Here is a 7,881-nt window from a genome sequence, read left to right on the forward strand (position 1 = left end):
CCCCAGGACTAGCAAATATATATATATTGAGATACTAAAAGAATTTAAGCTGATGGGCTGGGATGTAGCTCAGTGGCAAAGCACTTGCCTAGCAAGTGCAACGTCCTGGGTTCGATCCCCAGTACCAAAAAAGAAAAAAAGACAAAAAAAAAAAAAAGAATCTAAGCTGTAGTCCTGCAGATTAAAAGCACTAAAATAAAAGACAAAATATAGTTGAAAGCTTTTCTAATAGAGTAGAATTAATGGAAGAAAAAGAAATCAGGATTTGAAGACAAGGTAGATGTGATTGGAAATAAAATAAAAGGAAAATGAAGAAGTATCAAATTAATATGAAGGAACTTCATGACTCCATTTATTAAAGAGTAAACATAAAAATAATAGAAAAGAATGAGTAGAGTGCTAGCTAAATTTATAAGAAATGTTCTTGAAAAACATAATAGTATAGGACTTCCAAAATATTGATAAATGGATATCTATTTAGTGAGTCCTTCAATATATTTTGTGTGACTCCTTTAGGACTCCAAATGGACAAGAATAAAATCTCTCCTTGGCATATCATGATTTAAACCTGAATTATAGAGAACAAAAAGATGATTTTAAGAGCTGCAAACGAAAAGTCTATTTGTAACCTATATACACAAGTCAGAATAGAAGCAGATTTCTCAACTGAAAATTTTAGCAAGGACTTGGGATTATGTACTTCAAGTGCTAAAAGTAAATAATTATCTACCTAGACTTTTCTATCCAATAAAGCTATCACTCAAAGCTAAAAACAAATAAAAATCTTCCAAAATAAACATAATAAGGCTATTTGTGACAGCTAAATGGAGCCAGCTTGCATAAAATACTCGAAGGAATTCTACAGAAAGAGAAAAAGTAGCCATGAAAATATGGGAAAAAGTAAATATCCTCAGAAAAGTAGATAACCAAATGAACAGTAGGAAAGAAAGTTTTATAAAAAGTCAACAAAATGATTAAGAATTGGGATATTCCCCCAAAGCAATATTGAATGATAATGGTTTTTGTTATCCAGGCAAAAGACATAGAAAGGTGAGTTGGATTCAAAAGCTAGACTCAATGATTTCCTGACTACCTCACTGACAAAATTAAATATTTGCTTAGAATGAAAAGATGGAAAAAAAGTCTTTGAAACAAATGGACCCAGAAAGCAGAATGTAGTAGCTATATTCAGCTATGAATGCAGATTTCAAACCAAAATTAATCAGGAGAGATCAAGAGATCAAGATTAATAAAAGGAATCAGGAGGAAATAACAATTATTAACATATGTGTCTAGTAGTGATATGCTCAACTTTATAAAATGAAAATTACTGACTTAAAGAATGGTTAGACTCCAACACAATGATAATTCCATATTTCAATGTCTCAATCTCAACAATAGATTATTGAGATAGATTATCAACAAATGAAACTCAGAATTCAATGACACTATAGGTAAAATGGTCCTAACAGACATACACACTGTATTTCAGTAGCACATTCTTCTCAGAGCCCATGAAACTTCTCCAAATAAGACTGTACTTTAGAATATAAACCAAGTCTTAGCAAATACAATAAAATAGAATAACTTTCTGATTCTATCAGATCAGAATGAAACAAAACTAGAACACAATAGCCAAAAATTACTTACAATAATTAAAATAAGTAATAAAATATTTAAACACATGGAGACTAAAATATATATTGTCAAAAGATAAGTGGGCCATTGGAAAAAAAAGAAAGGAGCAAATTCCAAAAGTCCTTGGAGCCTAATGAAAATGAAAGCACACCTTATTACCTTTTGTAGTGCTAAGAAAGAGGTTTATAGCTGCGAGTTCCTCTATTAAAAACAAACAAGAAAGAGATGACATTAATGCCTGAAAAATTCACCATAGGTTTCATAGAAAAAGGAAAACATACCGAATCCAAAATTAGAAGTGGAAAAGCTTGAAGAGCTGCAAGGGCCAAGTGTCAAATAACCTGTATCAACAAGTCAGTCAAAATATAATCAGAAATTGAAAGGAAGATTGGTGCAGAAACTAATGAAATTGAAACAAAGAAATTGATACAAAGAGTGGCTGAAGCAAAAAGTTGTTTCTTTAAAAAGATAAATACATTTGATAAATTCTAGACAGTTTCACATGAAAAGAGAAAAGGATCCAAGGTAATAAAAATCAGAGATGAAAAAGGGGATAAAACAACAAATACCAAAGAAATTCATAGAATTACTAGGTATACCCTCCAGAAACCTATATTTAAAAAAACTAGAGAATCTAAAACAAGTAGATAAATTTCTATATACATTTGACCTATTGAAGTTGAACTGAAAGGATATAAACTACTTAAGCAAAAATAGTCTTCTGTTAAAGAAAAGGCCAACTCTTGATGGATTCATTTCCAAATTGCATCAGACCCTTAAAAAACTAGTGGTGCTCAACCTTTTCCACGCATTAGAAAGGAAAAAAGCACTGCCAGACTCATTCTGTGAAGCTAATATTGCACTCATTATGAAACTGGAAAAGGCTTGCTCTTCTGTTAGGTTCCCTTCACCGATAACGATGTGCTTACCCAGATAATATAACCCGACACTGAAAATCCAGATCCCAAACCTATGACCATTGGAATCAATAATGTGTTTGAAGCGGCTGCTATTCCCAAGCCATGAAAATGGGAGATAACAATGTCATTGAATCAAAAGCATATGTGGGTAGGAATGTAATACTGACAAGTGGCTGCATCAACGGGGCTTGTTGCAACCTAAACACTTTTGAGGTCATTCCTGAGAATATGGTGATCTATAGTGCAGACTGAGCGAACACAGCCCCAGACGCTCCAGCTGAATTTCTTGATGAAAATCTTGCCAAATTACCACCATCTGAAAAGACAATGAAAGGAAGCTCCACTCCAGTTAAGAACTAGGAACAGAGTTGAGTGTCATGACAGCATCCACCTGTGACTGCTACCAGTTTCCAAGGGTAACACATGCTGATATACTGTAAGATTGACTAGAGAGAAAAGCAATGGATTTTCCTGTTAACTGGCCTTTATAATTTATAGAAAATGTGTTCTTTTCTTATATCCTTGCACCTGTTCTGACCCTTTACAGATTCAGAGTTTTTTTATGTTATATAAAATGTTAACCACAAAATTGATTATGCAAAAGACTACACATGATGTTAAGAAAGGACAAATACACAAAAAGAGAATTCTAAACAAATCTTTTAAATAATTATAGGCACAAAAATTCTCAATAAAGGGCTGAGAATATGGCTTAGGGGCAGAGTGCTTGCCTAGCATGCATAAAGCCCTGGGTTCAGTTCCTCAGCACCACATAAACAGGAAAAGCCAGAAGTGGCGCTGTGGCTCAAGTGGCAGAGTGCTAGCCTTGAGCAAAAAGAAGCCAGGGACAGTACTCAGGCCTTGAGTTCAAGCCCCAGGACTAGGGGGGAAAAAAATTCTCAATAAAATTCTTGTTAACTGAATTTAACAACAGATTCCGAACACCATATACCATAATCAAGTGGGCTTTAATGAAGGAATGCAAAGACGATTAAACAAACATATGTAAGTCATTAAGTGCAACAAACCATATAAGTAGAAATAAATACAAAATTAGATGATTATGTTGCTTGAGGCAGATAAAATCCTTGACAAAATTAAAAACCTTCTTGGTATAAATGTCTTGGAGAAACGAGAAATAAGAGGAGTATAGTTTAACATATTGAAGACTATGTATTACAAATTGACAACCAACCTGATGGTAAGTAGAGAAAATTGAAAACTCAAGAATAATATAAAGGTGCTCACTCTCCAACTGTTTTTTTCAATTTATCACTAGAATTTCTAGCCAATAAAACAAGAGAAAGAAAGAAATTCCAATTGGTAAGGAAAGTATACAAATTGTCCCTATTTGCAGATGATGCAATCTAACACTTATATGACCCTATATTTGCTACCAAAACAAACAAACAAACAAACTCCTAGGTCTGTCACTTTATAGCAATGTGGCAAGAAACAAAACTAAAATATAAAAATCAGTAGATTTTTCATATACCAACAATGAATAGGTTGAGCAAGAAGCAAGCAAAACAATCCCAGGATTAGCAACATGGAAATGGCTATATTCCTGAGAAATCTACGGATTCAGTGCAGTGCTTATCAAGATCCCATTGTCATTCTTTACAAAAACTAGAGAAATATATCCTAAAATTCATCACCAAACGTAAAACTTACCCTGAGTAGAAAAAAGTGATCCTGGTTTCTAATACTACACTTCAAATTATACTACAAAGCCTTAGTAACAAAAATAGTAAGCTAGTAAAAAAAATTGGTATGTAGACCAAGAAAACAGTAGAAGATCCAGAAATAAAACCACATAACATTTTGTCTTTGACAAAGGAAAAAAAACACAGTAGAAAAGATAAGCCTGGCTATCTATATGTAAAAGACTAAAATTAGATTTTTCATCTTGCAAAAGCAAGTTGGAATGGATTAAAAAAGAAAGAAAAACCCTAATATGAGACCTGAGATTTCTTTAAGTAACAGAAGAAAACACATAGAAAAAGCTTAGAAGTTATAGACATAGGTAATTAAAACATTACTATGCACCAAAAGAAACAATTTACGGAATGAAGACATGACTCACAGAATAGAAAAAAATTCCAATTACTCAATAGACAAAGGGTTTATATAAAAAAAAACACAGAGCCCCCAAATTCTAAACAACCATAGAAAAATCCAATTAAAAATGAGCAAAAAGTTCTGAGAATAGGAAATACAAATGGCTAATAAGCAAAGGCAAAAATTCTATATCCGTGCCATAAAGTGTAAACCGAAATTGTAGTATTATTCTATCTAATCTCTATCAGATTGTCAAACAAAAAGTAAACAATGCTAGAAAGATTGGAAATAACGGGATTCGTCATATAATATCAATGGAAATGTAAACTAGTATAACTATTACTGAAATTTGTTACAAAACTAAAAATAGAGCACCTTATAAACCCACTATGCTATTCAGGGGCATGATTCCAAAGAAGAATAAAAAATATATGAAAAAAGTACCTGCATGGGGGTGGTTATTGCAGCTTTATTCAACATAGCCCAACTATGGGATGTGCTCAAGTACCAAACTGATAAATTGATACAGAAAAAACAATTTTATAAAGTTTTGTGAAGAAAATTGTATAAATGGTGTTTCAATAATTACAATGAGTTACTAAATTTCATGAACTTGGATAGTCATAGAAACCAGTGCTAGTAGATGTTTTTATAACTGCATTATTTCCATATGGAATGGAAAAAGGAATTATTAACTATACATGTAATTTATGTTTTCAGTGCTTAGTAAAGCAGGTAGGAAATAGTAGATACTTGAAGTGTATTTGTTAACTTTATGAAAAAGATTAAAAGTATACCAATGACAATGACCATCGATACTCAAGACAAAATGTGCTGAGACTTAGGGCATGGGTGGAGAAAGTGGGGAGAACAAAGGAAGGGGTAACATTGGCCAGAAGCATTGCACTCATAACCTGATTTACAGAATTGTAACCCCTTTGTGCAACTATTTAATAATAACAATAATAATTAAAAATGCTTAGGGGCTGGGAATATGGCCTAGTGGTAGAGTGCCTTATATACATGAAGCCCTAGATTCGATTCCTCAGCATCACATATATAGAAAAAGCCAGAAGTGGCACTGTGGCTCAAGTAGTAGAGTACTAGCCTTGAACAAAAAGAAGCCAGGGACAGTGCTCAGGCCCTGAGTCCAAACCCCAGGACTGGCAACAAACAAACAAACAAAAAACAAAAAAAAAATGCTGAGCACTGTCATGAATAACTTATTTCGAACAAAATCAAAAAGTTTCCAAATTATGTAAAAATGTAAATCACATAGATATATTTGTCATGTAACTTTACTTCTTTAACTTGTGAGAAGAAACAGCACAAGTCACTTACTACTTTCGGCATATAAAAATTAAGTGATAGTTCAGATTAATCAACCCATGGCCACAGCAACTTGTAATATGTTAATAAATGCAAAACTAGGTTAGGAAGGAAATCATTATTCTTTAAGGCTTGGTTTTTAACACATGTGAGCTACTAATATTTTTTTTAAATCACTACTTGCTACTCACAGACTATTGTCTTCAGCCTGGTGCAAGTATTCATTTACAAATGTCTACACTGCTGATTCTGCACTCTGCTACCCTGACAAATAAGTAACTTTATCATGCAGCAGCCCAAGGCTTTTCTTTTCCTCCCTGAAGGAATTATGTAAGTTATTGATACATGGTGTTTATCTGCTTGTATTGTTTCAAAGAACATGGTGAATTAACACTTCAGCTGGATGGAAGGGTGCTCAAAACATTTAACGTGCTTACACGTTGTACTCAGGGGCTCTGTGGAAAACAGGATTTATAACCACAGATGCTTCCATCTGGGTTATAGAGATATCGAATTCAAAATATGGCAAACCAACAACACATGGTTCTATTCTTGATGCAAATCAAATACAGATTGGTTTTACTGAATTGAAATTTTACCAATCTGGAGATCCCTGAGACTCATTTTCCTTGAAATTGTTTTACTTCTGACACTTGCAAGGTTTAGTGATGGAATCTCACTCTGATTGTATTTTCATTCTATTTGAAACCAGTTTACCTTAGCAGTAAGAGCTGCTGTGGACCTCTGATTTTTGACATCACATAATGTATATTTTTATATATCTCTTGACAATGCTATTTCATAACTCATAGAATATAGTGACAGCTTTTCTGTACTACAGTGAAACCTAGTGAGTGTGAAGGATTCTATAATAAATGTAACCCTGAACAATGCATTTGCACAATCAATGTTGTTAATAAGCAAAACTATCTCAAAATATTAATGTCATTTTTCAGCAGCTGCTGGTCAGGTAGACATTTATTGGGTTTGCGTGAATGGAGTCATGTCAGCTGTTATCCAAAGTTTAAAATGACTGGTCAGTGCCCATGTTATACTGATTGTTAAATGTCTTTACTATATTCTGGGTGTGGTGGTTTACCACTGTAATTCCAGCTATTTTAGGGGTAGACATAAGAGCAGTCCTTGGTTAGAGGTCAGCCTGCAATAGAGTTAGTTAGACCTCATCTCTGCCAATAAGCTGGCTGTGGTGGCAACTGCCTGTCTTCTCAGCTATCCAGAACATGCAGATAGGAGGATCAGGATCCAGGCCAGGCCAGGTGAAAACATGAAAACTTATTCAAAACATAACAAAAGCCAAACAGAAACCAAAACAAACAAACAACAACCCCTGCCCCCATGACTTAGAGACCTGGCTCAAATGGGAGAGTGTGAAAGGCCATAAGTTCAAATCTAATTCATCCCCCAAAATCTTGAATATTACCGATGTATATTAATATTTTATTTCCGTCTTTATATCTTCTTTTAGTATCTGATTTTTTAAGCAGAATGTTTTGCTAACTCATGTTTAATAATAAAATATTTCAAACATGCAAAATAGAGAAAATGTTCTCTCTAAACATACAATATTAACAAAAGGTAAGAAATAGTGTTATTTGGTTTAACTTTGAATAAAAATACATTAGACAGTAATTATTAAAGCCCTAAAATACAATCCACTTTTTCTTCCATTTTCTAGGTGTAATCATTCTTTTAAAAATATGCTAGTTTCTAAGACAAATGATTTAAAACTCAGTGTATAGCATAGAAGCAAAAATATGAATCTTCGAAAGAAAGGAAAGGAAAAATAACGAATAAATGAAGCAAAATACCTCAGAGCAATGAATAATTGTTAGGAAACTTGAAGAGGAAGATTAAGTTTACAGAATCATTGCTGAATGGAATGGTCAAAGTAATCATCGGAAATTACAAAAGC

General features: G+C 33.3%; 1 pseudogene; it reads left to right on the forward strand.

The window, feature by feature from the left end:
* Positions 1-2,610: 2,610 nt before the first annotated feature.
* On the forward strand, positions 2,611-3,182 carry LOC125345798 (annotated as a pseudogene).
* Positions 3,183-7,881: the final 4,699 nt, after the last annotated feature.

Source organism: Perognathus longimembris, chromosome 2 (genome assembly GCF_023159225.1).
Source record: "Perognathus longimembris pacificus isolate PPM17 chromosome 2, ASM2315922v1, whole genome shotgun sequence".
In the NCBI taxonomy this organism is placed as follows: domain Eukaryota; kingdom Metazoa; phylum Chordata; class Mammalia; order Rodentia; family Heteromyidae; genus Perognathus; species Perognathus longimembris.